The following is a 25821-nucleotide window of genomic DNA, read 5'->3' as shown; positions in this document are numbered from 1 at the left end:
TTTTTGACTGAATTTCACCACCTGCCAAGGTAGGATTCGAACCCAGGTTCCCCAGAGCATTACCCTAGGTATCTGGAGTACAAGGCCAGTGACAATACCACCTCCTCCCCCACACTCGCCTCTGCACTCAAAAGCCCTCAAAAACTCTGTGAGCTGTTCTCAGCATTAGCTAACTATAAAATCTGGGCCATCTTGTCAATCCTTCATGGTGTTCCATATGAGAAATGAAGACCAAGCATAATCTTCAGATGATAGGAGATTAGAGGGGAGATAATTGGACCAAAAGGTGGAAATGTTAGTCAATCCCCATTTTAAAATCATAAATCTCGGCTTTATTTTTATATACTTTGACAATATTTGAGGAACAAAGAACTACAGAAGTACAGGATGAGGAACCGGGAGACACAGAACTGAGACACTATCAACAATGACAATAGCCTGAGATTACAATGTGATGTGTTTACAGAGACAGTTCCCATTAAAATTGTAGACATAGAAATTTTTAATAGAAACAGTTGTCATAGAAAATGTGCACAGCTTTATCATGAATTGTTAATTCTTGCTGCTGTTTTATACACTGAAAAACTGCATCACCAATTGTTGAAACCAACTGCCAAGCTTCTTTTAGTGGAATCCAAGATTCTGTAGCATCGAAATACCCCAGTGCACTTCTTCATAATCCAAATGGAAAATGGCCAAAAATCTTCCATTTTAAGACTCTTTCCAGATTGGTCTTTTCACAGCTCAGTGTTAACTCTTCCTCAGCAACTTGGATTAGAGATTAAAGTCTTGGAACCATTTACAAAGTGATCAAACTATGACAGGGATGAATTTTAACCGGGCACTGTAGGAAGGTGGGGCTGGTGACTGAAGGAGGCGGAATTGCCTGAAAGGATTTATTGACAACTCAGATCCTGTGAAATCAGTGAAAATATTTTTCCTCATCTTCACAGGGGTGCAAATAGCTGTTTGAACTTCCCTCAAAAGTTAGTACACTTAATATGGTTTAGGCAGCAAATTTGTTATTGATGCCTACAGTAATGACAAATGCTTGGCGTCATTTGATCGATATAGATGACTATCTGGGATAAGCATGAATGGTGTAAGTGATGGGAGCTCAGCCTATCATGTCAATGTCATATCACCGCTGGAGCAATTGAAAATGAATCCATTGCCAGCTAGGCACTCTCCCCATAACCCCACTGCATCTGCTGCTTCAAATACTTAACCAATTTTCCCTTGAAAGGCGCAGTGTTCCCTGCCTCAAACAATCCATGGCAAAGCATTTCATGCTTTGTGTCGAGTCACATAATTACTTTGGCCTCTTTGAATGTACCCATGATTTTATTGAAAAGTAATTTACAGTTAAACACAACCAAAGAGAATGCAATAACAATATACTGTAAAATATTAAATATATACAAAATAGGCAATGTAGAGATTTCTTGGGGCTGATTAAAGGCAGAGATTGACTTTATTTGCCCACAATGTCAAGTGCACATTATCAGCTCTATCTAATCTTCCTGGTACCGCATCAGGCTTAACAATCAAAGAATTATCTTCACTAGGAATAAATTAGAGAGGCCAACGTTAATTTAAGCAGTTTAGATTAGATTTGTGGCATTGCAGGTCATATATTCAGATGTGTAATGCATGTGTTGCACATAGAGATTAATCATAGTTAAGGTACTCAAGATCCACACAAAAGCTCAAAAATAAGTCTAAAACTGATCTTTAAGAGAATACATCACAACTGAAAGATAAGCTCTGATAGCAAAAAAAACCCCAAAACCATTGCATACTTCAAGGGTCCAACCTGCAATGAATGAGAAAGATAGATACGGTCAATATATCATTTTATAAAAGATATTTCAGCAAGTATTATCAGTTTCAATGTTCATTTTCTCTCTGTTACATTAAACATACACTGATTTTGGCTAATTAAGTGTCTGGTGATCCACATCATTAAACGCGGCGGGAAAGTGCAAAGATATTAATGTAAGCGTTTGTAAGATCATCCGTTTTATGAAGTTAAATGAAAATATTAACTTTTATCAAAAGCAAGGCCAAAAGTGATGAAAATTCACAGGACGGGTCAGTCAGCATCTGAAAGGCAGAGCTATAGTGTAACCCTTCCTCAGAACACCTGAATCATAGGCTTGTCTTTTCTCACCCGATGCCACACACTTATGCATTCCTCAAATATTCTGTCTATATTTCTGACTTCCGGCATTCCAATTCTTCTCTTTCCACTTTACTTTTGGGCTTCCAAACACAGCACTGCAGAAAAATCACTTGGTGATCATAGCAAACCAAATCATCAATGGTGCAAGTTTGAGGCTTTTCCAAGGGCTTCGACAAAAGATAATTGATCCCTTGAGGGGATGGATTACCTTTTAACCCAAGGCAAAACAGCTCCTTTTGGAGCTTAAGAGGGTCCCTGGGATGCAATGACTGTGGGCTGCTCCACCTTATAAGGGTGGATTGGAGAGGGTGCGACCGAAAGGCCCTTGCAGGATCAGCAAACGTCCTGGCCATACTTGTGCTCATCGAGACTGGGGATGGGCTGAGCAGTCAAACATAGCTGGGCAGGGATTTCCCCCTTCTGCCACTATTCCAGAGCAGTCTCCATCACGTTTTAGTCTACATCTTTGAAACACTCAGACTTTTTAACATTAATTATTAATTCTTCTTAAATTGATCTCTTCACATTATAACATAGTCCTTGGGAGAGAAGCATTTTGCATATCAGCTGTAGCTCCCATGAAGAGCATCTCCCATAACACAGAGAAGGTGTAACCCAACAAGAGTCATAGCAGTACAGCCACCTAAACGCCACCAGTCACAGGAAAAAGGGAACATGAGCCATTTAGCCCCCCCAAAACTGCTCTGCCATTCAGTTAGATCACAGCTGATCAGTACTTCAGTTCCATTTGCCTTTCTTCATTCCATATCCCTCAATACAATTATGTAACAAAAATCAAATTGATTTTACATTCATATGACTACGATGTACCATTGGTTACAGCCAGGGGATGGAATTGAAAAGAATTTTAGTACTTCACCTCAGAGACTTTCTCCTTAGGCAGGCCCTTTGGATTGGGGATGACTCTGGTTCAATGGGCTCTGAGCTAGCTGACAAGTCCAATGCGAGATCTGCAGACTCTGCCACATGTGGGTCAGGTGGTAAGGGTTGCGTAGGTGAGGTATTTGGAGGTTTGTGCACTCCCTCCGATGCCTCAGCTTAACCTCTGCACGTTCCCGACGAAGTCTCTCGATGTGTTCAGTGCCTTCTCAAATGAGCCTTCACCATTTTGGTCGGTCATGAGTCAGCAGGTATGTTTGACCTCTTCAGGGATGCTCTGAGGACATCCCTAAAGCATTTCCGCTCTCCTCATGGGAGTCTCTCGCCACCGAGTTCCCAGTAGAGCAGTTGCTTCAGGAGTCTGGTGTCCAGCTTATGAATGACATATCCTATCCAGCAGAGCAGGTTTTGAATAATTAGCACCTCAATGCTGAGCAGGTTGGCTTGGGAGAGGATGCTGGTGTTGGACCATCTTTCCTGCCACCAGATTTGGAGGATCTTGCAAAGGCACCGCTTGTGGTATTTCTCCAGTGATTTGAGGTACCTGCTGTAGGTCATCCAAGTCTGTGAAGCATGGGGATCGCTGATGCCCAGTAAACCATGACCTTAGAGGCCACAGAAATCTTAGCAGTTGTATCATCATATTGACATAACTTAGTATCCATTGGAATAATGCAATAAAGCTAATGGATCAAGGAAGAAGTTGGATCATTAATGAAGATGCATAAGAAATGTGAGTAGATGCAAGAAAAGCAATTTGGCTTCAAGTTGTATTGCTGGAACACAACATAAATGGAAGAGTACTGTATATAGGTTTATATAAGCCATAACGTAACTGCACAACCAACCGACACCACTAAACAGCTTAATTAATCATTCATCTCCTTTACTTTTTGTGGAATTCATTGTGCAAATATTGCCCTATATTGGGGTGAAGTTGGCAAAAGTGCGAAACAGGTAACAGTGTATCGGCAGATCACACCACTCCAGACGTTCTTTTTCATTGAAGTCAAAGCAAGCACAAATAGGCCAGACCAGGATGCAGTGGCACTTTTCCTTCACTGAAGGATATTAGTGAATCCAATGGGTTTCCACATCTTTTGGAGGGCGGGGTGGGGATTGTGCCAGCCCACAAATTAACAGATTGATCAAGTTCAGTTTCGCAACTTGCCATGGAGAGAATTTGAATTCATGACCTCTGGGCTATTCCAGTGTTTGGATGAGTTCAACTGCAAAAGTTCATAATGAATCTCTTCCATGTACAGTGTATGTTAGGTACACAAATACTGTAACTACTTTGTGTACAGTACAATCCCATAAACATCAATGAGAGAAATAACCAGGTGTATTTTTTTTTGTGGTAATGATCGAGAGAAGAGTTTTGGTCAGGACACCAATAATTCTCTGCCCTCCTTTGGATAGAGACACAAGATCCCAATGTCCACTTAATGGATAGATGTGATCTCAGTTTGTCTCATCAAGCGCTGCAGAATTCCTAAGGTACTCTTTTGGATTTCATCTGGGGACCATCATTGCCACTTACATTCATGCAACTTGACCAGGCAGCTGCCTGACCCATGGTGGACATTGCCACCAAACGAGCCAACTCAGTCCAGAGGTGCAATCTCTGGACCAGATCTTCAGCTGGAAAAGGTCTGCTCAGATAGTGCAGCAGCAAGCCTGACTTCAACCACAGAGCAGGGGGCGAATGTAGCCTTCACTCCATTCCAGATCCCATGTGGATGCAAATACTATAAGACGCATAGCAACTGAGAATCAGGCAACTGAAATGATTGGGAAAGTGCAACCTGTTATTTAATAATAACATAGTAATCAATTTTAATGTCACAGAGTGCTCCTCTTTAATCCATTGTGCCTAAACAACTTGACATATAACTTATTGACATCTTAACTTGGTAACATGTTCATTTCCGTGTTGGTTTCTTAAGGATTTCATTCCATGAAGCAATATTGGTATAAAATCGCACTGCATTAGTTAGAAATAATGTAATAGAATAATAATTGAGATGTGAGCAGGCTATGCGATTTTATCATTTTATATATTATTTATTAAGCAGTCAATCTTTGAAATGTTCTGCATGAAAATAATGCAAATACAAATTAATTCAAACCCATTTAACAAAATTTTGCAGGGATTCTGTTGCTTAAGTTTTAATGGATGGCTGCCTATAATGTATAAAGGCCATACATTAGAGGATAAGAATTATCCTCAACTATGGCATAGGATTCCATTTTTACTGTTCGGTCACAACCCTAGCCATTATGGCTGGGATTTTATCAGGTTAGGAGGTGGTGGAGGGGCCATTTGTGGGAACACCTAAGCCTGCATTGCAAGCAGCGGGACCAGATCAGCAATTTGGAGGCAGTCTCCGACCTGTGGGCCCACCATCCAATTAAGGAAGGCAGGCAGGCTCTCCTTGCTGCTTGCCCAATCAGAGGTAGCACTGGGAGAAGTGGTCACTGCTGAGACAGGCTGGAGAACATGAGGGCACCTCAGGATGGAAGAACACGCAAGAAGGTAAGTTAATTTTTTTTTAAATTAGGTAGCTGAGGGTGGTAGGGCCCCTCCAAAATTAGGAGAAACCCTTCCCACTGGAAGCGTTGTGAGGTGGGAGCAGCATTTGATACTGGTTGCCCCTCCCTGGGTTGTGGAGCTTCTAGCTCTGATGCCACCTGCACCCACCCAACCCCACCTCCCCCCCACCCCCCCCCCCCCCTCCCCAAACCCCCACCCACCCAACCCTGCAAAGCCAATTGAAGGCCTCCTCCTGCAGCTGGCAACCTCCCAATGTGGGTGGAGTTGTTTCGCCACAAGCTAAAGGCAGTTGGCCCAGGAAAATGTCCCTTAATTAGGCAATTAATCATTCAAATTGAAGGCTTCCTCCAAGCAGCATGCAACCATTCCATCCCTCAGGCAACAGCTGGGAAATGGTCCCAGCGGCACGACTGTAAAGCAGGAAACTGTCCCAACACGGCTCCTGGCTCCCCATGCTTCTTATCGGCCCACCCACCTGCAAGCCTGTCCACCAGGGTTTGATAAATTCCCAGCCTACATGTCCAAGGGTCACGGTTATCTTTCACGCTAAGTTCAAGAAATTATCGAATAAAATTTTGAAGCGGATTTACATTATCACAAAATGCTTCTGGCTACAATTGCTAGTTTTGAAGCAGTCACCAGTAATTTTCTTCAATGAATTATTATGCTGTTGACTAAAGGCATCAATAAGCCTCCTTATAAGGGGATCAAACTCATTCAAATTATGTAGACCTGCATCTTCCATATTTTTTTAAGGAATTATAATTAGCTTTTAGTGTCTCCCTGGCCATTACTGCAACACTTTGTCAATCCTGCTGCGGGTTTGCTTGTTGCTGTTGGATACAAGTTTACTGGCTTCCCCATATATTAAAATCTACTGAGAAGAGGGGCGAATCTGCTGTGATTTGCTTGCTGTGAAAGCTACAATGTGTGAAAACTCTACATGATATGATAAGGCTTTGCACACAAATCAGTGACATCTATTGCAAATACAGTGTACATTGCTGGATGTATGATTTAAGAGATAAATTGAAAATCCACAAATACTGAAGATGCGAAATAAAAAAATGTTGAATGTTGGAAATGCATAGATTGATGTGCATATTGGAAAGACACAAACTATTGCTTCAGCCATCAGCTGAACAGTTGCAACTCTAACTCAGCACAACAACTTAAATTTATGTAGCACCTTTAAAATAATAAAACTTCCCAGGGTGTTTCACAGGAGCATGATGAAGTACCACATTGAGCTACATAAGATGAAGATCAGCCATGATCTCATTGAGTGATGGAAAGGGCTGCATGGCCTACTTTTGCTCCTATTTCTTACATTCCTAGGTTCATAAGGAGGTTTTGGCCCAGATTTTCCTCTCGGGCTCGTGAATTGTGAGTCAGACTCTTTTGTGTCTTTAAAAACACATGTCCGATTCATGCCTGATTTTTCCCGTATTGTTCCTATGTTTACACAATTTCTGAGCCACAATGCAGTGAGAGTGGAGTGTGGGTGCTGAAGCAGGCTGGTTAGAAGGCCCACCTCAGTTCTCAGGGACAGTAGCCCACCTCCCAACATCATTCTTGCAGCCCCTAATCCTCACCCCTCAGCCCTACACCCAATCCACATGCCTTCCAATACCCCCTTACACTCCGCATGCCTCCTCCATGCCCCATCATAACCCCCATGCTACCCCATGCCCCCTATGTTTCCTCCCTAGCCACTCACCTGGTATCCACTATGTAGAGTCCTCAGAACCATGCAGGTGAAAAATAATAAAGCTGTAACAATCTAATAAAACAATCATTCAAGCCTCCATCATTGATATTGCAAAAAAAGTGTAGGCCCACAGAAAAAAATACTTAATCCTTTAAGTGATTATTAGGTTGTGTAAACAAACAACCATGTATAGACAGATTATGTTATTACAGCCTCTTATAATTGATAATCATTCCACCGAGCAGCTCGGTCATCAGAGCTGAGTGCTCCATAGCTTCTGGAACTCAGCCAAGTATTCATAACGGCCATAGCTTTCCAAATATTAACTTTCAGCTCCAGACCCGGAAACTGAAATACAGATGATGTTACATTTCTATTTCTATTTCAAAGCAGCTTTCCTGTCAATCATTGGAGTGGAGCATATTTTATTTTTAATTTTCACCAGTAGGGCATTTTCTTTGATAAGTAAAGCATATCTGACATTTAGATTTCAATCCAAAGCTTGATAACAGAGTTTGCCAATGTGTTTTTCTACAGTTTTGAATGCATTGTGGCACTTTCTCCACTGGGAAAAGTATCGTAACGCATGCCAACAATGTTGGTCAATGTAGTGGTCAAGTTACATTTGCAGGGCAGAGACCTTTGATCAATTACTGCATTAAAAACAGATCTACATTATAATACAGCATCTACTGGTGACATTTGAAGTGTGAAATGTGTAACATTTAATTGTCAGAATGTTTCTAACTTCTCAGCAGCTTTTCCCCAATGGTCACAAACTTTCCAAGGAGGTGCATTCTTTTTCCAACTTCCAAACCTGGCACTACACACAAAAATAGCACAGGAGAAGGAGACTCAAGTTTCCTATGGGCCTCAAAATGGTGATCCCCGACCTCAGAGGAGGTATGTCTGCATTTTTCACCCAGGCCTTCCTGATCTGCAAAAAGGCCACTAACGGCATGAAGTCAGGAATTTTTAGAGGTAAATTGTTTTTCCAGCAAAAAAATACTAAGTACAGCATTTTGCGACCCAATTCCCATCTCCATTGGGAGATGAAAATCCAGCCCATTAAGTCATATGACTAAAATCTTTGTCAGTGAGCTAAGTTTTAACGAGTGTATTAAAGAAAGAAATTGAGGTAGAGAGGTGAAGAGGTGCAGGCAGAATATTCCAAAGCTTAGTGCTTAGACAACTGAATGCATAGCTACTAATGCTGGAATGATCAAAATCGGGATGCACAACAGGCCAGAATTAGAGCAGCGCAGAGACCTCAAAAGGTTGTGGGGGTGGAGGAGATTACAAAGTTAGGGAGGGAAGAGGCCATGGGGGGATTTGAAAACAAGGATGAGAATGTTATAATCAAGACATTTCTTGACCTGAGCTGAACTGCAACATTAACTTATCATTGTCTTTCAGATATTGAGTATGCATTTGCATCTTTTTGCACTTTGACCTTTCATAATGTTTTATCTTGTACAGGAACTGTGAGGTGAGAAAAGACTGAGGTCCATCAAGTTCTCCTTCAATCATCCTGGTAGTCACATAATATGATAATGGAGTTGTTGCCTAATCATTGTCATCCATCTCTACCAGTTAAACTATAATAAACTAAGACAGAGGTGAGGGAAACAGCAGTTTTCCAGTGTTGGAAAGCTTGCGGAGCCATAGGTGCAAAGTCACGTGGTCCTTTAACTACTTGCCACATCTCTAAATACTCAAATACTCTATCCCAATTATTTTCTGTTCCACTTAATTTCCGAGTATACACTCAAGCATCAACTCACAAGAATAACTTCAGCTCTTCAGCTGGGCTGAGTAGAACACTATCGCTCCAAAAGGGTACATTCCCTCCACTGGCCCGCAGCCTTCTGCTGCCTTCCTAAATCTTCAGGGCTTCTCTTAAGCCCTCTTCAATTGCCAGAGCTTCTCCTGAATCCACACCACTTAAAGTCTACCAACTGCAGCCCTTTCTCTGAATGAACCCTCTTTCTCTGCTCCTCTCTTCTTTTCCTTAACTTAACTGGGACCTGTCTCTATCCCCTGACTGGAGCTCCTCTCTTTCAGGACCTCTCCCTGCCCCTATCTCTTTGGGACCTCTCCTTGCCCCCTGCCTAGGGCACTGGTCTGCAATGGCGCTCCACTCCCCATCACATGACGAGGGTTTTCACACCATTTTCCCTTTCTGTGCAAGCATGCTGGGCCCATCCTTGGCCCAAAGAACGTAAAATGCTGAATTGGCCTGCCCTGGTCCGAGCTTTTGGGGAAACCCTGAGATCGATCGGGGCTTGGAGTTCCTGACCTCTGTTCTGGCCAAGATGGAAAGTTGGCTTTCATAACAATACCTTAAACAGAAATGGCAGTAGTTCACATGCATCATTCTGGCCTGTTGTGCATGCCGATTTTAACCATACCACCATTAGTAGCTGTGCATTCAGTTGTCTACACACCAAGCTTTGGAGTACTCTCCCTGCAGCTCTTTACCTCTCTGCCTCAATTTCTTCCTTTAAGACACTCCTTAAAACTTAACTTTTTGACAAAGCTTTTAGTCATATGACTTAGCGGGCTGGATTTTCGTCCCCCAATGGAGATGGGAATTGGGTCGCAAAATGCTGAGCTTAGTGTTTCTTTGCTGGAAAAACCATTTTCCTCTGCATTCCTGACCTCGTGCCATTAGTGGTCATTTTGCAGTTCGGGAAGGCCTGGGTGAAAAATGCGGACACACCTTTTCTGAGGGCGGGGATCACCGTTTTGAGGTCTCTAGGAAATTTGAGTACCTGAGAAATTATGAGCTCCTCTCCTCAGTCTTCCATAAGTACAATAAATTGAGACTTCCACAGCTAGACACGGACTATCCCAAATTGGAATTGATAAAGTCGTTTGCACAGTCCAGGCCTCCAGGAATTAAATATTAATTCTTAGGGCACTGTTGAGGAAACACACAGCAAAATCACATGGTATTAAGGCAAAATCGTTTCCCTCCCTACCCAGTTTTCTTTAATAATGTTATTTATTGTTATATAAATATTGGCAAACAGGAGGAAAACAACAGTTGAAGGTGACTGGGGTGAGTGGCGGCAGGAGGGGCTGTGTGATGAAACCTCTAAGAATATCTCCAACCAGCATTGGCAATTCAAGACCACGGAGAGAATATTCAGGAAGTCTCAGGTGCGACTCAAATTTTCTTTTCAATCGTCAGTTCCTCGGGGAGAAGCGATCACTTTATTTCGGAGAGCGGGTTATATATTACTTCTGGCGGTTGAAAGTTTTGGGGCCTCATCACAAACATGGATTACTCTGTCAGAAATTTCAATAGTTAGCGCTATCAACTCTATTATCTGAGAACCAGGAATACAGCTGGAAATGTCAAACGAAAGAAAGAACAGCGCTGTCCTAATTTCATCATTTATTATTTCTTCGTAGCACTTATTTTTGCTGATTGTCCTCTAATATCCTCCCACATGCTTAATCATATTTGGGGCAATCAATATTGCTCAGACAACACAAACGTATTGCTTTCAAATGGATATGACATTTGTTCCAATCAGGTGCAAGTATAGTATTATCCGCCAAAACAGAAACATCAAAATGTGCTTAATTATATAGCTGGTGATAGTGTGCGAGGGTATCCTGAATATGTTTCACGTCCATTTTGGAGTGATTAATATATTTGTACTTCAGGTCTATATTGCAATTATCACAGGCACAGGAGTTTGTAGGGTGGTTTCTGGGGTGCAGGGATGGGCCCTCCCAGGGTTAAAGGGGCCTGGAAGTTGTAACGCATGCGCTTGCCCTGCAAAATGGCAGAAGTGGAAGGCCACCTGAAGTGGGAAGTCCAGGGTCCATTCTCCAATTGGGACTTTGGACACCACCATACCCACCAACCACCCCCCCCCAACCCCTGCCCATCACCACCAGCCCCCACCGCATACACCACCCTCCCACCCAACCAAACCACCAAAACAAGACAATAGGAATCATTTTGGAAATGGATGTTTCAGTGCAACCTTTTACTCAGGTCGGTCAATTTCATTGTTGGGGGAGGGGGGGAAACAGGGACTTGGGGGTGGGGGGTGATCCCAGAGAATTTCTAACCAATCCTCGATGTGACGAGGCTTCACGTGAGCTTTGGCAAGACCAGTGGTAGAGGGCCCAGACAGTCACATCCTGGCACTAACACCTGGATATATACCTCCCTTCCGCTCATCTGCAAACTCCCAGTATTTAAAAAGAGAAAAAGTGTGTTCTGTAAACTGAAAAGGAAATTCGATGGTGAAAGCCACTCTCAATTTAAACCATTCTTATATTTTGGTCAATGAGTGCCATAATTTACACTGCATTGCATTATACCATACATTATAACATTTCCTTGTTGACATATAATCTTTGATTATAAATAACTAAGGAGGTTTATTATTCCTTAAAATACTTCACTGCAGTGATTGACGAGACCTCTCATCTAAATGAAAGATACTATCTGCAATTAATGGAAATGAACTGCAATAAAAACTGCCACAACCATCAGTTAAAAAGCATTTGGACCTAATAAGATCGAGGTACCAATGCAGTGAAAAGACAAGTTTGCCGGAACAGTTCACAAAATGGTCTGAGGTCCATACGGCTTGAAGGCAAGCAGTTCAATTAGTAATTACTCAACTGTGGAACTGTGGAGTATGTTTCTTGTTAAAATCTTGAAAAACCTGATCGATCCTTCCTACTTCACTTCTCATTTCCTCGATGCTAACTTTGTTTCGTGTCATCTAGTCCTGAATGATAATCGTCAGTAAGACTGGAGAGATCAAATCTCCCTAAAAGGCAAGGAAAGTCGCTCTGGCTAACTTAGATCGTCCAAGTACAGGACAAGTGTAAATGATTTTTTAAAAAATTCACAAGCGCAACATGATTTGACCCTAATCAGGTCCAGCGTGTTGGCCACGGAGACTGGGATACAAAACCACCTTTGGTTTTCCAAGATGTTGAGGACTGAACCTTGCAATCCAATGGACTATGTTAGACTAAGTCCCATAAAGGGTTAACTATAATAGTTTGTGATGTCATAGAAGGAAGTGATCCACACTGATGTGATCTGAGAGACTAAGAGAAAGCAGCACGGAAAGAAGGAGTAGAAGGGAGTGTTCTCATGCTGTAAACACGCTACAATAAAGTTAGTGTTTGCAGCTAGCAGTCTTCAAGAGTTATCGAAACTACTCAACCCAGCAACACAATAATATAAACCTCAGCAAAGGAACTCCAAGCCCACACCTCATCCACTACAAAGGCAGCAACCCAATGGGAGATTCAATGGGAAGTGTTTCTGAAACATAATTTAAATTTGTAAAAATGATATCCATTAAGGCTGGAACCATTAAGGCTGGAATTTTCCAGCCCTCCACCACCACCACCCCCCACCCCCCCAACCCCGTGGCAGGTTCCATCACGGTGGGGCCGGAGAACCACTGAAATCCTATTGAAAATTCCAGCCCAAGAGTTGAACCTGGAGCTTCCTCTTGTTATAGGATGATGTATATTCTTTTAAGCCAACCAAACGGCAAGCAAAAATCATTGTGAGTATTGCTGAAAGAAGAGACATGTTGTCAAAGCTTTCTGTCTTGCACTCATCAGGGCAGACGCAAGAATTACAAATTTCAAAAAGTGTTTTGTAGTACTTTGTTACATAGCAACCAGCTGAAACTCTCTCTACCCACTCAATAAACATTACCAACTAGTATAAACCTTACTGACCATTACACTGCATCATGTCTCTGATTATTTTAAGAAAAATGAGCAAATATGAAATTGTTTTCTCAAAAATGCGAATTGTGATTAAATATCCAACTTGCTGCCACCATGTGCTATATTTAACTAAAGTAAGTTTTTGTCTAGCGAAATGCATGACAGGAGAACATATCTGTGAAAGATTATGGATGAAACTTCCAATTTCATCGGAGTGTGGATGAGCTGTAACGGGCCGTTCCTCTCCGATACAGCTGCCTAGTCTGTCTTTTCACTGAACTCAAACTCCCAACACTCCACCCAACCAAACTCTTACTTATTCCACTCTCTGCCATTTCTGCCCATCCCTACAGCCCTTAACACATTGATCTTGTCCACGAAAGTTACCTCCAATGACCTCAATTCTTACCTCCCTAGCTGTTAATCACGCAACTTCATTTTCTCAGCTCCATGCTTGTTGATATTATCCCTCCATTCTTTGTGCCTCCTTAACAAGAATGCCATTATCACTCCAAGAAGCCTACCTTTCCCATTTCTTCTCTCGAATATGCACCCCTTCTTTCCAAAATCCTGGAATTACGTGCCTGCCTCACAACTATACTCCCAACTCTCCCAATCTTCCCCCACTCAATTTGTGTCCCAACTGCAGGACTGAAACCACACTGATTAAAGGCACTGTGCCAATATAGCCATGGCTCTGCCACTTCTCATCCTCCTCAAACTCATTCTACAGTTCCATCTTTTTCCTCAATGATATCACTCTCCCTTGCCTCCACCAATACTTATCACACCACAGAAACTGTACCATCATCCATGGCTTCTATTACCAAGAGATAGCATGTACATGGTGAAGAGGAAGGAACTATAATTCAGCTTCCATTTATGTGCTATCAACACCCAGCTCTCTCTCTCTCTCTCTCTCTCCCTGTTGCCCCTATCAATTTAAAAATTGATGCTACACACTCCAGCTTCCTTGTCTAACATCAATATCTGTTTCGGACAAAATGCCATCTAGCATAAAAACTAAAGCAATCCTTTCTGGTTCCCACCAGCATATGCCTCTGGCTTTGACAACATTAACACTCACGCTGTCACCTTGCCCACTCCTAAACTTGGCTTCCTCCCTACTTTCTCTTTGTTAATAGGCCTTCCATCTTCTATTTCCTCACTAAAACCCTAGCCCAAGCCTCCATCACTTCATGGTCCAAGCTCTGGATTCTCCCCTAGCTAGTCTTCTCTACTCATATTGCTCAATGGTTTCAATTCATTCAACCATCTGAAGTCCATGTCCTCAGCTGTTTCTCATCTTCAAGTTTCACTGGCTCAGAATGCCAAGCTTGTTGTCTTCAAAATTCTCACCAACACTTTCAAATCCCTCAGGGCCTCTCTCCAACCTGCCTTTGCTTGCTGAATACACCTGCATTCCTTAAGCATGGGGTTTCTCCTTGCCCTGTCCTTAATGACCTCATCCATCTACCCTCATCCATCCAACTCACCACTGTCCTTCCTCTTCCAAAGCCTTTCTCTTCAACTATGCCTTTGGTCTAGCCCCTTAAACCCTCCATTTTGCTCATAATCCATTGTTTTGAACTCAGTCATCTAAAGCACTTCCATATCCTGCGCAGGAAGATCGCTCATGGGATAAAGCAGTTTCGAACAAAGGTCAATGCAAAAGTGGCAATACAACTTAAGACTATTCACCCAATGCAGTAAAAAGAAAGGTTAGTCCCCCTGCACCCTTCACCACCCCATCCCCCTATACTACTAGGGATAATATACATTTTTGGCCAACTTCACAAAACTGGCACATAAAAATAAAGCAAAACTTGATAAATTATGGGTTTCATTCCCAAGGATTGGGTTTTCCTTTGAGAACCAAACACTCTAGTAAAAAGAATATTCCAATAAAAAAGTACTGCAATCATTAATCTGCTGCAAACATTTTAATTACGCTGCCAGTGTAGTAGCGGGCACTACCCCTGAGAGATCTGTGAATAAACTATGCATCAGACTTGTTAAAACAGCAGATGAGATGCTGCAAGACATGCAGCCAGCATATAAACACCCAACTCAAAAATGGAACCAAGCCACAAACACAACCACCGCAATGAAAGCAGTGTATTTTTTTTCCTGAATGTGATCTGAGGTTGCAGATTTCAATGGGAAACATTATGATAACGTGAGTATTGGAAAGTATCTCTGCTTTTCATATGTGCCACTCGGATTACTCTTAGGAAAACATTGCATTTAACTACATGTGGTGTCAAGAAGACAACACTTTAGATACTTCTAGCTGGCCTCCCACATTCCACCCTCCATAGATTTGAAGTCATCCAAAACTCTGCCGCCTGCATCCTTGCTCGCGCCAAGTCCCAGTCTCCCCTGTGCTCACTGATTTACATTGGCTCTCAGTTTAGCAATGCTTCAATTTTAAAATTCTCATCCTTATTTCCAAATGCCTTTGTCCTACCTCTGTAAACCCACAACCTCCCACAACCCTCTGAGACATCTGTGCTCTTCTAATTCTGGCCTCTTGAACATCCCAGACTTTAATCATTCCACATTTTGGTGGCCATGCCTTCACTTGCCTGGGCCCTAAACTCTGGAATTCCCTACACAAACCAATCTGCCTCGCTTTTCCCCTTTAACATGCTGCTTAAAACTTCCCTCTTTGACCATGCTTTTGGTTACCTAGCCTAATATCACCCTATGTAACTGGGTGTCAAATGCAGTTTTATAATGTCCCTGTGAAGCACTTTGGCCATGGACTGCTTTAGAGGAAGATACTGCTGTAGAAAATCAATACTAAATAACGAGCACAATTAAAGATGAGAGAAAATGAGAATGGACAAAGGACTTGAATTTGTATAAAGTATTTCACCACCTCAGCATGTCCGAAAGCAATTTACACCTAATAAAATGCCTTTGATGTATAATTATTGTTTTAATGTGGGAAATATAGCAGCCAATTTGCAAACAGTAAGCTCTTATGAACAACAATGTGATAATGACCAGATAATCTGTTTTTAATAATGTTGATTGAGAGATAAATATTGGCCAGGACACAGGAGATAACTCACCAGCTCCCATTTGAAATAGTGCCATAGGATCATGTATTACCATCTGAGAGGGTGGGCAGGGCTTCAGTTTAGCATCACATCTGAAAGATCACAACTTCAGCCATGTGGTACCTGCAATACTGCACCAGAGTCTAGGTTGTTCTGCTGAAGCCCTGGAGTGGGACTTGAACCCACAGCCTTCTGATTCAGTGGTGGGAGTGCTATTAGTGGAGTCCTGGCTGACATAAGCAAAGCAGAAAAATATATGGAGTGGTTTCATGATACCCTGTGTTCCCACTGTGTGCAGTCTAACACATGTATATTGCAAGGGATCTATCAACACTGGTGGGCAAAACAGCAACACATGTAATGGCATTTCAAAAGTACACTTTGTAACCAGTACACTTTTCATGACAGGCAGTGAATATCTGTACTGGTTAATGGGGGAAGACCACATGGCCAATAATGATTACTCAACCTCCCCCTCGCCAAAGCAATTGACAGTTGGAACTGTGGTGTTAGCACAAGCTGGCAGGAATAAGCTATGGTTGGATCTTAATAAAAATAAGACACTGCAGATGCTGGAGATCCGAAATAAAAATAGAAAATGCTGGAAAATCTCAGCATGCCTGGCAGCATCTGTGGAGAGAGAAACAGAGCTAACGTTTCATGTCCAATACGACCCTTCTTCAGGACTCTCGGAAGAAGAGTCATACGAACTCGAAACGTTAGCTCTGCTTCTCTCTCCACAGCTGCTGCCTGACCTGCTGAGGTTTTCCAGCATTTTCTGTTTTTGTTTATGGTTGGATTTCTTTCCATTCACCAATCCATTATGTAGATTGAACGATCCAAAAGAAAATCTTGGCAGTAGTTGCCCGACCAAGATTTATTTGTTGCGTCTGATATCCAACATCTACTTATTTATTTCTGATGAAAGGTTATGGGCCTGAAATGTTACTACTGCTTCTCTCGCCATAGATGCTGCTAGATCTGCTGAGTGCTTTCCATCAGTTTCTGTTTTTTAGTTCAAATCTCCAGCATTTGCAGTATTTTGCTTTTGCATCAGTATTTAATTCAGTGCCACTTTGCTTCCTGAGACTCCCACTTGATCTTCTGTCTGACAGGATTTCCATTTGTCTCCTTTATCTTGTTCACCTTCACTGCTATCTGTTCCCATCATCTCCTTTTTGCCTGGCACCATCTTTCCTTTTGGCATTTTGTGATGCTTGCCCTATCACAAACCTTCCCCTTTGATTTTTCCTCCCCTCACCCTTCCTCCCACACCAACACCCCCCCCCCCCCACCCCCTTCCCCCACCCACCTTTTCCCAGGTGCTGTGCTTGCTAATAAACTGTTAAATCTCTCATTTCTGATGTTAAGGTCACTGAATTTGAAACGTGGACTCTCTTTCCCTCTCCACAGATGCTGCCAGATCTGCTGGGGGTTTTCCAGCATTCTCTGTTTTTATTTCAGATCTCCCGCATCCGCAGTATTTGGCTTTTGACTTGCTTATTCATGCCAGATATCAGTGCATTGAGCTCCATTAAGAGCACAAGTTAAACAAAAATTTGTTGCTCTGATCAGCAGTTGACCACAAATGAGTTGTGTCATTTTCAATCCTAGCCAAGGTTGAAACAAAGAATAGTCTAACAAGCAGCCTTCGTAAGGATTTATTTTACAGTATTCTTTTAACTAGAAGTGACAAGAAAGTGACAGAACAACGTTTACATGTGAATTAAATTGTGTTTAAAAGGTGACAACGAGCTAGATTTTTTGCCAGATCAGTGACCTAACCTTATCCAAAATTAATCATTGTCTGTTGAAATTTAAGATGAGGAACAACTAGAGTAAGAAATTTTGACACAAGAAGAGAAAAGCAGGTTCATTTTTCCACAAGTTTACTCTTGATAAATCCTGCAATTGTCCCTGCAGTCTCCAAGGATTGAATTATTTCCTTGTGATTCATTGGCCAAAACTAGACATGGTACTGAAAAGTACAGACTCAATAGTCACACACTGGCGCACACACACACTCTAGAAAGATTAGATACTTTTCAGCCTTCTGGACTCAACACTGAGTTCAACAACTTCAACAACTCTGTCCTTCATTTGGAATCCACCCCCCCCTCCCTCCCAAGTGCTGGTCTGTATCTTGTTCCATGTTTTTGCTTTTATATAGCACTGACCTCTTTATTAACACATTCTGCTATTTCTGACAGTGCTGACCTTTATTCCACTTTTAACACCTACTCTGGGCCAAAGCTTTCATCTTAATGCTATCATCACCACTCCTTTTGTCTTGTGTTCCATGACATCTTTGTCACTTAATCTCCCCCACCCTGTAACCTATCCCTAACCTTCTATTTTGCTCCACCTGCCCCTCCCCACTTTTTCAGCAGCATAAAGCCCATCAGATTTCTACCTCTCTAATTCCGAAGCAGAGTCATATTGGACACTAAACGTTAGCTCTGTTTCTCCCTCCACAGATGCTGCTCGGCCTGCTGAGTTTTTCCAGCATTTTCTGTTTTTATTTTACCTATCTTTCTTAGTCCACTCACCTTGCTCGTTCACATATGCATGAACACAGGATGACAGCACGGCACAGCCACTGATATGCCACTGCTTACCCTAACCATTTGTGAGGTGGGGTAGCACAGTGGTTATGTTACTGGATTAGGTAAATCCAGAGGCCTGCCTGAATAGTTAGCAAAATGTGTTCAAATCCCTACCAGGACAGCTGGGGGATTTAAATATAGAATGCCTACAGCAGAAGGAGGCCATTTGACCCATTATGTCTCTGCTGGCTCTCTGTAAGAGCAACTCACTTCCCTATAGCCCCACAATTCTTTTTCCCCTTCAGATATTTACCCTCCCTTTTGAAAGCCACGATTGAATTTGCCTCCACCACACTCTCAGGCAGTACATTCCAGATCCTAACTACTCACTGCGCAAAAAAAAAAAGTTTTTACTCATGTTGCCTCTGCTGTTTTGTCAATTTAATTAAATCAGTCTGGAATAAACAGAGCTGGCATCTTTATAGGTGACTGTGAAACAGCATAAAAACCTCAAACATTAGGAAGCCACTCTCATTCATGTAAAATGTTTTAACTTAATTGTAGACCTCCCCCAAGCTCAATTTAAACATAAAAAATAATCCTCCCCAATTATAAAGTATAACAAATATAACCTGGGATCATTCATATGTTGGATATGCCCCTCTCCATCTCCACCTCAAGCCTCCGGACCAAAAGAAAATCCTTCTGGTTTATTAAAAATAGAATTGTAAAACTTGTTTGCTTTTACCCCCATGAGTCAACGGAACAGCTGCCTGGAGTGCCAACCGCACTTTCTACCTGGAAGTACATACCTGCTTAATGTTAAACTGTCCCCAGCTATCAGGCCTGTGTAAGATTAAAAAGGAGAGTCAATGAAATTCGCAATGCGATGTCAACTGACGATGCCTATGGCAGGATTAATGACGCTTTTGAAAAAAGCGAGGACTTCATTGCGGAATCTGCGAGAGCGTAAACGTCAAGGGTGAGCAACAAATAGAGGCCTGGCCAGAGACGCCCATATCCTGTAAAAGAATAGATTTAACAAAAAAAGGAAGGTACCACTCACTGGTCGCAAGAATGTATTTTAAATGCACGTTTTCTTCATGCCCAAAATCAAGAAAGCAAAAGGAACAAATCACAAGACAGTGATAGATTGTGCAAGCAGTCTATGAGGTCTTGTGTTAAATCCAATGCACTGGCAGTCATTATTCTCCATTATTACTCAATGCTAGCTATTGGCTTATGTTTAAATAACCCATAAACAAGATAACTCCTAAGATTTAGCAAGCAGTCTGTTTAAGCAGGCTTGCTAACCTCCTCTGCGTCAATGACAAATCTTTTAAATTGCCTTCCCGGCTTGAATGTGGTTGACTCTTAACTGCCCACTGGAATGGCCTAGCAAGCCTCTCAGTTTAAGGGCTATAGGGATGCGCAATAAATGCGGGCCTTGCCAGCGATGCCCACATCCCATGAAAGAATGAAGATTAAATGCATCCCGAGGAAATAGATGCAAACAACATTTGATGGGATTTTGTCCGTGACAAATTTGGGGTGGACATCACAGCTCTGAAGCACTCTAAAATGCTCTCAGAGGGAAAGAATGCTATTGAAGCCCAGATCTGGGTGACAGAGTCCAACAGCTGCTTTACCAGCATTATTCAAATGTTTCCATTTTCAAAGATACCCCTGGTCGGCCGTTTGATGATCTCCGAAGGCAAGCCCTGGGAAATGACGAGAGATTCCTTCGTAATCACACATTTTCTTCTCAGTTCACGAAGAGGAACCATGAAAGGGAACCTCGATTCCGCCCTCCCACAAGACTGAGGACTGCCAGATGTAATCCTAATACCAGCTGCGAAAATGGGGAGCCATCTGACTGAACATCACTCACACTAACCTCTCTTTGTTCTGCTTGTTGTGAATGGGTTTTTAAGGAGGCTGTCAACCGTGATTATAATATCAAATAATGCACCTCCTGAAATCAGCCTGAGAGGGTAGCAGATTGCTGCCAACCAACACTTCCTGGATCATGAATCCTTAAAATGTTCAGAAAGCTTACTTTCTCTTCCTGCCCCTGGAAAAATAAATGTCCTGTTTAATGTCAGCTGTTGAAAAAGAATCCCTCTATTGATTGTTGGTGCTGCTTTTCAGACTGCGAGTAAGATGAATATTTTCTAAATTAATTGAAAATAAACCTGGCCAAGCCTTTACTTTTAACTTTGGAATGAGAGTTTATCCCTCAATCCTGTGCCATCATTCCACAGGATCATAGCTAATCTGTATCTGAGTTCCATGTGCCCTTGCTCCATTTTCTCCATTGCTCCATATCCAACAGAAATCTAGCGATCTCAACCTTGAAAATTTCCATTGATCCAAACGCTCACAGTCTTTTTCATGGGGAGTACCCATTCACCTGTTGCTCTTTGTGTGAGAAACAGAGAAAGAATGAGAAATAGTGAGGGACTCAACAAACAAAAGAGGGGAAAACATAAGGGAATGAGAAAGAAAAAATTTCATACAGGTAATGGCAGAGGCAAAGAACTGTAGACCGCTGCTAATTAGTTGACGTCCCATCATAATTTAATGCAATTTAGTTTAAGGTGGAACTTTCCCTGAATTGCCCAAATTGCAGTGGCGGGCATGAAGAAAGATGTCATTCTGCCGGCCGCAATGGCGGGATCTTGCGCCGTGTCGTCCGCTTCTTGGTGTGTCCCGCCTCATTTTATAACGCATGCATGGGAAACTCGCTGGATCGCTAGCGGGCGGGCTGGGATTTGCCCAACGTGCTGTGACCTCAGCGCTCCCTCGCTCTGGAAGCCATATTTAGAGCGCACCAGAGCACAGCCTACTTCATGTCTACAGACCAGGACTGCTCCAGGCACCAGAGAGCCCCAAAAGCAAATAAGGCGGCAGCCCCCAAATTTAGTGATGCCTCGCTGGGGCGTCTGCTAGACTCAGCGGAAGCTGCGAACTCCTCTACCCCCACGCTGGGCAAAGACCAGTCACCAAGCTCACCAATCCAGCATGGGGAGCGGAGGTGGCAGTGCCAACGCCCTCCAAAAGAGGGCAGCCACTCAGTGCCTCAAGAGTGTGAATGAACTCCTCCGTTCTGCCAGGGTAAGCCACTCTTCTCATCACTCGCAACTCACACACTCACAAGCTCATCACACATCCACAGGGTTCGTACTCACTGCCAGCTCAAGGGACATCACCACATGCTCTCACAAACACCCTCATCTCCCCTGCCCATCGTGTCCTCATACCATCCATGGCACCACTCACACTTCACACATGCCAGGCATCCTTCTCACATGGCCTGGCAGGCATCTTGCTTACACTCTGTCCATCTGTCTCCATGCAGGATAAGCTAGCCCACAACAACAGGGAGATGTCCCAGACTAGGGGTGGCATGCCTGAGCTGGAAGTCCTCACAGCCTTTGAAAATAGAGACATCCAGCTGGCTGGTGAGGATGTTGATCATTCCGGAGTGGACCATGAGGTCATCGGCGCTCAACCAAGCGAGGGTCCTACACTGCAACACTCATCAGCCAACCATACCTGTTTCCCTGCCATGCACTAATTATCTCTTCCACTTGCTTGCACATCCAGGAAGGGGCCGAGGGTGGCCATGAACCAGGTCATCGACTCCAGCTCCGAGGACATCTCGGAAGAGAAATCCACACACCCACCAAAGGAAGACCCATCACGGCGCTCACCCACGCCTCCCGCCAGGCAGAAACATGCCCCTCGGTGGGACCTAGTTCTAGATTGGCCTCGGGGGTCACAATTTGGTGTGCACGCTGCACTGTCCACAGTGGGCGGAGGCAGGGAAATTCAAGGATCCTGGCACTCCGAGGCCAGGAATCTGCTGAGTCCGAGTCAGATGAGGAGCCTATGGACTCGATTCTACCTTAGTAGCTGGAGCTGCAAAGACAAGCTTAGGAACATCAGGAAGGGATGTCCTCAGCTGAGCTCCTCAGATTGCAAGGCATGACCTTCAGTCTGAGGTGATAGTGCCGGCATGCCAACACACCGAGGTCAAAACTGGTAAGATGGCAGCCGCCTTAAAGACCTTGGTCCAGGACATTGGTCCTGCAATGCTGCAGGAGCTGCAGTCCATCGCTGAGGCACGTGCTGGTATCCAATGCAAGAGGTGGGCATGGCACCTCGAACTCATTCCAGCTGTCCCTTCCTCCCAAGGTGTCGACCAGGGGCCCTTGGGCACCCATAGCAGGTGCATACCCCAGGGCCAGGTGTCCCCCAGGTGACTCCAGGAGTGTCCAGCCTATCTGGATCCCCTCTTCCTGTGATCCCCACAGCCCCAGCTCCGCAGGCCGAGGAGGGTGCCACTGCCACACAGCAGGACCCCAAAAGCAGGCTGGGGCCCTCCACATCTCGGTCCTCCAGAGGATGCCCACCAAGGTCATCACAGAGGGCGTAGCAGTCAGCAGGCTGCCTCCATCCCCGTTGTGGATATCGGGGGAGAACCAAGGTGTCGCGGCAGAGTTAGGAAAGTTAAGAAGATGTAGTTGCACAGTGTTGGCATGGGTGTTAATCAATTGTACATAATGTTCACTATTGTCAATGTATTCTTGTCTATGGCTCCTTGTTTTGATGAGCTGTGTTCATGTCACTTAGATGTTAAACCTTGCGCAAGTGATTCCTGCACAACATGAAGACAGGTGTCTCAGTCCAGGGTTTCTTCCCTGTGCAGTGTGTAACCTTCAGAGCTAATGGATTGTCCGGCTTCACAGTCACTTGACACATTAGTGATGCCTGCACCTCGATGGTGCTTGTCATTGCTGCCAGAATGTTGTGGGCAGGTGTCACAGAGTTCTCTCATTCTCTCTGTGTGCTCTCAGCACCTTTAAGGTGGGGCTGGACCCCCATCCCTTCAACATTTGCATCTGGTGATGGTGTGATCCTGAAGGGGCTGAAGGCTGTCAAATGGCCAGGTGCTGTCAAAGTATCAGCATTGCACCTCCGTGATATGATGCTGGTCACAGAATGCAAGCGAGCTGCCCTCAGTCAGACAGGAGTCAGACATTCACAGAGGCAATGTGAAGATCTATGGAGTGTCCTCACTGCATGTCATCATCATCCTCCTGGAATCCTGCAACTATTAGGGCCTCCACTGCGTCTCCATGATATCAGCCTGAGCACTGAGTGTATGAGTGCTGCCATCAGGCACACGGGAGTCAAACATTCACAGATGCAAGGTGAGGGTGTCATAACTGTCCTCACTGCATCTCGTCATCATCCATGAATCCTGAGGCTATGAGGGCCTGACAAGCATGCCTGCCTCATCCAGCCAGTGCGACGGCTTCATCACCAATATCCTGGCCTTCCAGGACTTCATCACCCTCATCCCCTTTAATGTCCTCCTCATCAGAGGAGACGTGCAGCTCTTCCATCTCCTCCTCAGCCAGGTTATCTCCTTGTTGCAGCGCCAGGTTGTGCAGCACGCAGCAAGTCTCGATGATGTGCGATACCCTCTGGGGACTGTATTGCAGTGCCCCACCAGACCTGCCGAGGCCGGAATCTCATTATCAAGATGCCAATCGTGTGCTCCACCAAAGTCCAGGTTATACCATCACTCTGCTGCAGTCTGAAACCACCACATGGGTGTCATCAGCCACGTCCTCTGTGGGTAGCCCTTGTTTTCGAGGAGCCAATACTGCAGCCTCTGTGGACCCTGGAAGATGTCAGGGATCTAAGACCTGCTGAGGATGTAGGAGTCGTGGACACTTCCAGGGAATTGTGTGCAGACCTGTATGATGTATTTGTTGTGATTGCAGACCAGCTGAACATTCAGCGAATGGAAGCCCTTGTGGTTGACACACTGAGCTGCTTGTTGCCACAGTGATCTAAGCGCCACGTGAGTGCAGTCGATGGCAACGTGCACCTGTGGAAAGCCAGGGATCTGTGCAAATTCCAGCACTCTTGCTTCCTGGTTTTCCTGATCATGGGCGAAATGCACAAAGTTCCGTGCCTTTGCAAAGATGGTGTCCATCGCCTCCTGGATGACTTGTGCATAGAGGCTTGCGAGATCCTGCAGGGGTCACCCGTGGAGTCCTGGAGAAAGGGCACTTGCGTAAAAATTGAGCACCGCGGTCACTCTCATTGCCACTGCAAGCGGATGCCCTCCATGTCCCCATGGCGACAAATCCTGCAGAAGGTGGCATAAGTGACTGACCAGTTCCCAAGACTTTTTTGTTTATTCATTCATGGGATGTGAACAACACTGGCTCAGCCAGCATTTATAACCCCCTCATTGCCCTTCAGAAGGTGGTGGTGAGCTGCCTTCTTAAATCCCTGCAGTCCACGTACAACCACAGTGCTGTTAGGGACGGCGTTCCAAGATTTTAACCCAGGGACAGTGAAGGAACAGCGATATATTTCCAAGTCAGAGTGGTGAGTGGCTTGGACAGGAACTTCCCCTGCACTCTTCATTTAACCAGGGTAGATCCCCTGGTTTGATGGTAATGGTAGAGTGGGGAATATGCTGGGTCATGAGGTTACAGATTATGATGGGGTACAATTCTGCTGCTGCTGATGATGGCACACAGCACCTCATGGTTGCCCAGTCTTGAGTTGCTAGATCTGTGCAAAACCTACCCCATTTAGCATGGTGGTAGTGTCACCCAACATGATGGAGGATATCCTCAATGTGAAGATGGGACTTCGTCTCCACAAGGACTGTGCAGTGGTGACTCGTGCTGATACTGTCATGGGCAGATGCATCTGGAACAGGCAGGTTGTTGAGGATGAGGTCAAGTATGTTTTTCCCTCTTGTTGGTTCCCTCACCACCTACCACAGGCCTAGTCTAGCAGTTATATCCTTTAAGACTCAGCCAGCTCAGTCAGTAGTGGTGATGCTGAGCTACTCTTGATGATGGATATTGTAGTCCCCCACCCAGAGAACATTCTGCATCTTTGCCACCCTCAGTGCTTCCTCCAAGTGGTGTTCAACATGGAGAAGTACAGATTCATCAGCTGAGGCGGCGGGGGGGGGGGGGGGTGTGGTGGGGGGGTGGGGGGTGGGGGGGGGTCGTGGTGTGGGGCGGGGTGGTATGTGATAATCAGCAGGAGATTTCCTTGCCAATGTTTGATCTGATGCCATG

This window comes from Carcharodon carcharias, chromosome 1, assembly GCF_017639515.1.
Source record: "Carcharodon carcharias isolate sCarCar2 chromosome 1, sCarCar2.pri, whole genome shotgun sequence".
NCBI lineage: Eukaryota > Metazoa > Chordata > Chondrichthyes > Lamniformes > Lamnidae > Carcharodon > Carcharodon carcharias.
This window is presented reverse-complemented; position numbering follows the sequence as displayed.